Source organism: Limulus polyphemus, unplaced genomic scaffold (assembly GCF_000517525.1).
Source record: "Limulus polyphemus unplaced genomic scaffold, Limulus_polyphemus-2.1.2 Scaffold1976, whole genome shotgun sequence".
In the NCBI taxonomy this organism is placed as follows: Eukaryota; Metazoa; Arthropoda; class Merostomata; order Xiphosura; family Limulidae; genus Limulus; species Limulus polyphemus.
In genome coordinates this window covers 137,414-146,520 of record NW_013667586.1, presented here as the reverse complement: position 1 = coordinate 146,520, position 9,107 = coordinate 137,414, and positions in this window count along the sequence as shown.

The following is a 9,107-nucleotide window of genomic DNA, read 5'->3' as shown; positions in this document are numbered from 1 at the left end:
TACATACGTTAACTTGTTCTGAAGATATATATTATTTTGAAAACAAGTGAAGTGCGTGCTGTTTATTCATCGTTGAATTTATTGCTAAGTCAGAGACACCTCCTGTAAAATAATCCTAAGCATAGTATATATTATACTATTAAGAAACATAACTAAAAGCTTTTCTATTTCACAATTGGCAAAAGGAAAAGTTATATATATATCTTTTCATTTTATTTTAAATTCTGACACTTATGTATTCAGTATTTTTGCTAACCCTAACCAGTAGTGTATTTTACATTTCATGAATTGCTAACAAACAACAACAAGAAAGTACAAATAAAAGCCATTTCAATGTATATTTTTGTAATTGTACCAGTTAGTAAACAATTTTAAATAAAACAATTAACTTAAAATTCTCGCTACAATGAAAAGCTATTATGTGGGAACCAGAATGATACAAATCTTTTCATAGGGTGACGGAGGTGGTCTATTGATGTGTTGGAGAAAAGACGGGACCTACAGCTTGGCTGGGATTGTCTGTTGGGGGATTGATTGTAGTCAACCTGGTGTACCCAGCGTGTATATTTACATTCAAAATTACCTCGATTGGATCTTCAGTGTGACGGGATATCAAAGTCATGACTGCTGGCCAAGTCATTAGCTTTCCAACTAATTCCAGTTATTTTAAAATCCTAATCCTGAGTCTATCGGTTGAAACAAACATTTCTATATCATTTACTGTTTCTTTAGATATGTTTGGATCTTCCAAAGCAAAATGCTAGAAGCTAAAATCTTAGGTCCAAAATATTTTATTTCCTTAAGCATTGGATGTGACACTTTCATAAGCATATATCATTTAATAAAAAAACAAGAACAAAAACGTATCTTTTCTGAAATATTTGTGTATCTCAACTTTAATTTTACACGGATAACACAATTCAAGGAATTGTAAAGAGGAAGAAAATGTTATATCTGGTCGAGATGATGAACAGTACAACCTAACGCACCTCCTTCGTTAGCAAGTACAAAACTAAAGAAATTACATTAAACAAGTATTATTATTTAAAGACACGTTGTATGAAACCATAAAACATAAATGTCAGGATTTATATTAGGTCACCTAATACAGGATGAAATTACTTCTGTTATCATATGAACAATATCATAGATATTTCTGTTGAAACTTGTTTACCTGTATGCATACTCACATAGGCTAACAATGTGGTAGAAGGGGTTTGTACCGGCCATCTATATTTCACTGATATACTCACATAAAACAAATATTAACAGTTTCTTATATTTTTCAAGGTTGTGTGCTTTGGACTAGGTAAGGGCTGAAATATTTTATTAAATGTGTTTGTCTGATATCATTGCCCACATTAATATTAATTTCGCTTTCTCGTTTTTATAAATGTGCTTAAAATATTTTGATGTATTGGCTACTCTACAAAGATGGTCATAACTGAGCCTGTAATAAAGTTTTTTTACATTCTGTTTTCACTATTGTGGTGGCTTAACTATGTAAAATATGATTAGGACTATACTTTATTCATTAAAGAAAAATGTGTTAATAATGTTACGACAGCGGAAGTCACGCGACGCTGGGAGCATGCTCGCTGGAGTTTCTAAAAGAATCATGATTTATCGAGGAACCTCGCGAATGTCCAGTGTTTGCTAGACGCCCTCTTTTTTAGAGAATAACCCTGGCGAGTAAAACCACTGCAATAGATATGCAGATAGATTGAAGATAAAGATAAATGAGTCAAGCGAACATTAGGCACCGTATGTAAAGTGTGTGAATCACTGTGATTTATAGCGTGTGTTAAAAAGATTGTTAAGTTTAAAGTGACTGTGGAAATTATGTGTACTAAAAAGATGTATCAAGAAAGGATAAACTAGTTTTAATTAAGAAAAGACTTGTATCGCTGAAGTTCCTCGGAAAGAATTTATACCGGAAATTAACAAACGAGTATATATTTAACAATAATATATCATGAACAACAACACGTTTATTGACAACAAATTGGGCAAATTCCAAGAGTTCTTTAATTGGAGTTTAGGTTGTATTGAGGCTGCATTTTTCTTTCTTAAGATATTAAGCACATGTGGTAATCTATGTTTTCATTTCCAATATGCTTTCCTTTACTACAGGCACAACCTGGCCAGGTGGTTAAGTCGCTTGACTCGCAATCTGAAGGTCGCAGGTTCGAATTCGCGTCCCACCAAACATGCTCACCCTTTCAGCAGTGGGGGTGTTATATTGTGTGGGCAATCCCACTATTTGTTGGTAAAAGAGTAGCCCAAGAGTTGTCGGTGGGTGGTGATGACACTTGTCTTACACTGCTAAATTAGGGACGGTTAGCGCAGATAGTCCTCGTGTAGCTTTGCGTGGAATTAAAACCAAACCTTTAATACACCCCACAATTGGTGTATGTGTGAAATTAAAACATACAAACTATAGATTAAGTTATTAAAGCTTATACAAAACTGTTGGTGAAGTAATAATGAATACTGTAATAATATCTTATGTTATAAATAAATTGTGTGAAAGTTAGGATTTTTGTGTTATTTATTATAGCATTCATCACTACATTTTTTAAAGTTCATAACCCGAATAAAGGATGGATACCTCAAGTTGTATACAAATGTTTAACATTCTATATCCTACACATATTTATAGCAGGTAGTTAACATCGTAACCCAATTAATTAATAGCGTGAACGACTGTGGAAGGGCATAAAAAGGTGGGTGTTGAAAGCGGGTAACAGAAAGTACACCTATTGCTACTACTTTGGACGCTACCTCTTTTTACATTTGCAAAGTCATTCTGACCATCGCACAGTGTTTACAATTTTTTAAATATATACATATTACAGTCATTGGCAGCAGAAGTGTCTTACGGGCCGCCATACAGTAACATCATTTGACAGAAATTATCATTTGGTTTGCATACACTATAACGTGCTTCACATATTACTGTATTTGTAATAGCATAGGTCTTTTTCTCTGTCATTGGCATTCATATCCATGATGAACAGAAGATTTCTCCTCAGATATGCTAACACTATTAAATCAACCAAGGCAATTTTAGTGATTGAAATGACTGTGCTGTATACAGTCCATCTATATTGAGAATCAGCCTCAGTTGGTACTGACTGTAGTTCTGCTATTGTTGAAATGTTGGCCATAAAGCATCTATGATATTACATAAAGAATAAGAAGGCTTTGAATTTCATTCTTGTTTGCTGCTTTTATTTCAAAAGGATCTACAAAACTGTGACTACTCAAGAATATGCCAATGAAACTATGTTATTTACATACATAATGCATCATTCCCACTGTAATCCTCATAATGCAAGTTCCATCAGCTGCCCAAAAGTACCTGGTGAATTACACAGTCCACAGGATATGATGCAAAACTCTCAGAGACATTCTCAAGTGCTGAAGCATTCTTGGTGACTTTTTTCTTTCTTTTTTTCTACTCTGGCTTGACTTGTCAATAGCCAAAGGCAAGATCTAGTGTTACCTGAAGTACTCACAGTATTTTATTATATATGACCACTACTGATGATGAACAACTATTCTCTGAAGGCTGAATGATTATGTCCTTCAGTATCATATCTATTTCAGTGCTGACTATAACTCTTGTGCTCCAAGGAATCCTTCATAGTTTACTTTATAGGACATGCATCCCCAAGATTTATATGATACGGCATGATGTTTGTTCTTTCCAGCAAGCTGCCTTTACCTACAAATATTTCAGGAAACCTTATCAGTAATGTCCTGAGTTTTTATGATGATATGAATTCAGATTGTATGCAAAACCTACAGCTAGTTACCTCAGGTGTACTAGCAGCTATTTCTTGTTTGTATGGTTGTAGTAACATTATGATATCAAGTCCAGCCTTGCACATTGCTTTGAGAGTGCTGCAGCAACACAATCAGATATGTCAAGTGTTTGCTGCCATCATCTTGGATGATGCAGATATTTTGAATATCATTGTACCTAGAAATCCTAAAAAATTTACTGGTTTACCATCAAATGTCTTCAAACCTTACATATGGCATCAGCTGCAATGTGTTAGATTAGTAGACTTCACGTTCGACCAGTACTTCTTTGATGACTTAAAGATCGCTAATAGAGAAATATGAATAAGTCTTGCAAGAGCAATCTTACTGAGTACATTGTAGAGATGTACAATGAAGGTGTTCTGTGTAATGTACAGCATAATAATATGTTGTCACTTCCTATATGTAACCACAAAAAGGCTGGTACTTACTATCTGTTTCATGGACCATCACAAGATTATACTGTGCACAGTGGAAACTAACTTTCTCATCCTTCCTGTAAGCCTTTTCTGATAACTGTCAGATAGTAAGTTGTGGGTTACGTTTGGCAGAAGAAGTCACTTCAGATACTTTGCAGCACATTATATTGTTCTGGGATTTGGTTATGAGAAAATCGGAGAACTACTTATGTTTAATAGCTTTAACCTGCTTTGAAAGACAAATGAAAATGCCAGGCTCATGTAGCAAAGCTAGTCAGCTGTTACAATGGCCTTCTTTGCTTTGTCTAGCACATCCAAGAGTGATGATAATACTCTGACACTTCTTGAGCTGCATGATTGTACTATCTCTAACGAAGATGTTAACACTGCATGAAAAGAGCTGTTCACAAAGAAAGGACAGATAACTGATACTATTTCCATAACAAAGGCAGCCCTTTTTCAGAATAAAAGAGAACTGAATAGCAGACAGGACATTATTGTGGATGGGCAATAATCAGGGTACAATATTTAGTTGGGCCCAGAGAATGGGGCTGGTCCAAGGTAGCTAGTAGACTTTGTGGACTGCAAGACCGGAAGCTGACAAATCCTGTCAGGAATTACTGTACTGTGAGTGCAAGAAAAGCTACTAGCAAAGCTGCAACTTCCCCCAAAACAATACTTAATTGTTCTGAACTATGTAAATGTAGGGGCGAGAGTTCGTGAGATGGCAAAGTAAATATCTTTAGCAAATGACGCTCCAGATGTTTACCTGCATTATGAAGCTTACAGTTATTTTCAGTACTACTAGAAAAAAACTGGATCAAGCTCTAAAGTACTTTGCACAAATTGTGAATTTACTGGAAGCTGACTCGTTTACTAAGAAGTTGCTACAGCATCAGAAAGGCTACCAAAGGAACTGTAAAATGACGATTTCCATGTGATGAATTAATTTTTGAGTTCCAGTAAATTCTGTGCATTAGATATGCATTTCTATATACACTAAACACAAACATTTGTGTGCCTGTCTGTTTGTCCGTTATCTAACTACTCCTAGGTCGCTGGGCCAATCTCAACCAATCTTTGTAGGGTGATAGGTTGGAAAAAGGGACATGTTAATGAGGGATTCACAACCCCTTCCACCCCTATTATTGCTGTTATTGAGCATTTATTATCTTTGACGTAAGTTAACGTTAACTACATTCATAGATGATGCCAAGTCCTTACACCAAAAAATAACTTCATTAAATTTTATATAACACAACATACACAGTGTGGCGGGAGGGCACACAAACTTTTTATATATCTCAGAGAGTGCGCTAGTAATGAAACAAAAAGAAAGCCACCACTATTGCAATAATACATAAACTCGTATATGTCGTTAGGCTGATATGAAGAGCCGTTTCTTGAATTGTACACACTTCCTACTTTGACCCGTGACCTGGCAACTTTGAAGAAACAATGTAGTCAACAAACACTTTTACAACTATTTACTGCATTGTTGAGGAGGCTAATCAATGTTTGAGAACAGGATGTTACAATCATATGTTGGATCATAGCATTACAGGAATGTAACTTCACTGTACATTACTGAATGGGCTGGCAACACAGAAATGCAGATGGACTTTCTCTCTGGCAGTTGAGAGCTTCTCTCATTCTAAGCCATGACAATGAATTTTATAAATAGTGAACATTCCACTGATGGATAGATATCAAATGCACTGAGAGAAGAACTGTGACATTATTTGCTGTACAGAAAGGTGAAGCATGAAACTCGTAGATTGGTTAATGTTTTCCAGAAACAAGAACCCTCTGACGATTGATCCGAGGTACAAGAGAGTTCTATAATATCACTACAACCCATGTAAGCACAGTGCTCAACTTGTAATTCAACATTTCCACAGAGAAATAGGGTGCTTACACAAAAAAATGTCTGCTATAACAACAAATTGTACTTGTTCCATTCCAGATAATTATCATAGATATTGTGAGTCCATTCCTTTAAATTATCATGATAACCATTAAATCCTGATCCTAATCAATTACATCACTAAATGTGCTGAGGAGTATTCACTGGCTATTACAGTGGCTCAAACAGTTGTAGCATATTTGTTGAACAGTAGATAGCTTGCTTCTGAGCACCAGAGGAGATCCATACTGATTAAGGATTAAACTTCAACAGTCTGTTCCTTATGAAACTGTGCAAGGCACTGGGTGCAGAAAAAATCCATACAACATTTTATCATTCTCAGTCTGACTGCTTGTCTAAGCATCTTGTCCATATTCCAAAGTATATTCTTTCTAAGTTTCTGAGCTCAGACCAAAATGACTTGGACGATAACTTGTAATATGTAATGGTGACATGCTGTGCAACAAAGCAGTGATCTACTGGCTGTTCTACAAACATCTCAATGTTTAGATGTTAAGCTCCCAGTACACATATGTCATGCATACCAGTAACAGAATTGCCAGAATGTCCACAAGGTTACAGAACTGTGTAGTGACTCATATTAATCAATAGATGAGAAAAGCGGTTAAGAGACAGAAGGGAGCATACAATAAGATAGTGAAAGTTTGTTGGAGTCACTAAGTATGACTCCCGTATACAATATATTTTGATAAGTCATCTTATTTGTGCAGTATTTAGAATACATAATGGAAATTGAACTGATTTTAAATCATACAAAAAATATAAGTAGAAAGTGAACATATAAAATACACATATTTACATTTTTAGGATTTTGGCTGGTCTAATTAAAGGTGTTAAGTAAATTGTCAAAGGTTGCTGATAACTGGCATTTTTGTGATGATCGAATGTAGGTGACTTATTTGCTTGACACAAGTAAATGAAAACAAAGAAAAGACAATTGTATGATTGAAGCTAGTAGTTTATAATTTCATTACTGAAACAGAGCCTTTTTGAACAGACTTTATAAGAAATACAGTATTATGTTTGTGGTATAACCATGGAATATATAAGCACAATTGTATATTGTTCTTTCTTTGTCTTCCATATTCTTTACTGCATAGGTATATCAAACTTTCTCTGTGATAGCTTATCACCTGTCAACCAAGTCTTCACTGCAGATGTATAACCAGACACAACTATGCAGACTTGTTACTTGCTTGCTTCAGCACATGTTTATAAGTGTATTTTACATAAGGTAAGGACAGAAAGCCTGCATGAAAATACACTTACGTGCATGTTGAACGTACGTTCGTTGAAACTCACAAACATGGTGTCTCTTAACATTGTTAGTGGTGTTCTAGGTATACAAGTAATCATAAATAGTTTGCGAGTTGCTGATATCCTACATTCTTTTGAGATTACTGTATACTGTTTCTATGAGCCCAAATTCAGTAGATAATAAAATATTGTGCCAGTATTTCACAGTGAAGTACCACCTAAGAGTACAGCAAGAACAAGGGTCACAACTCTTTTTTTATTTCTTCAGCAATTGATCTGTTTATGATGAAGCTGTAGGTAACACACCCATTTAAACTGTTGAGAGTTATCTCTTACTCCCAGCCATAGCCATAGGGGATGCTTTATCAACACAGTCACAATGCTACACACTTACGTAGCTTGTTTCTTCCTTTGACTCATTATGAATAACAGGGGAAAATATGATGCTGCTCTCTTCCATGGGATCAAAGTACTATTCAGTGCTATTTTCATTATCATCGACATTTATCAACTTACTTACTTTATACTTTCTTATGACGTTTGTGCTGTAGAGACTATCAGTAACACAGTTTGAGCTTATGGATTTGTTCAATGTGTTTTTTGTGCTGAACACTAATGTTTTTAGTTTGACTGATAGAAACACTGCAGAGCAAGATAAAGTCTAGTCCAGTCAGAACCATAGGGATTTTACATTATTCTGAAGTATACTACTCTTGGATTTTGAAAGAGATGTTTGCTGTGTGATGATTATGCACTCTAAACCTAAATGCCTTTTTTCCTAACACGTATATTTCATAAACAGCAAAGTTTAGTGTAGTGATTGTTGGTATAAATTTCTCTGCCTCTTTGTTGGTCAAACTTGATTTCACAAAACTTATTTGTTTCAGTTAGCTATGAAATGTGAGGTTAGGGTAAACTATGGGGTTGGAATGGTAATACTTTACCTATCATTTTGGATAGATCATATTCTAGCAGCTCATATTCTATGCTTGCCTACTGTAGGGTCATGGAGATTAAAGCATTAATTTCAAAGATATGGCTGAAAGCTCATGAACTTTTGGCTTGTACACTTATTTAAACTTCAAATCTTTTTATTCACCATTTCAGAAAATATACCCAACTTCATTGTGGATATTTCTGGGTCAAAAAGTTCTATTTTTTAGCCATAGTTTAATTTTTGTGGATAAGAGCATAGCTTCCAATTGTCTAGGCCAGGCTTGGGGCAGAGTTTTGGAGCCTTCTGCTGCCCTAAACTCTCTACTGCATTTTACCATTTTCTATAAAGATCAATGGAAACTCCCTTTTCCAAAAGTTGTTGTTTGACTCTAAATGATACGTCACTCTTTGTGTATAACTATTTCTATTGAATGAATATTTTTACATATACAGTACCTCTTCAGTCACAAGTTTATCTGTAGCAGCATTGCACTATCCTTTGCACAAACCATATACATATTCGTAAGTGCCAAACATGTTCCATATGGTGCAATAGCTCACATCTGCAGCAATACATCACTGTATTTACATACACAAATAATTTAAATAAAGTGTGATTAACCATTTGCATATGAAGCTCATGAAATACCACCATGTCAATCTTATTGTTACACGTTTTACAAAAAAAAAAGAAAAAATATCCCAATGAAAGTTTCTTGTTTTTTTTTTTTTTTTTT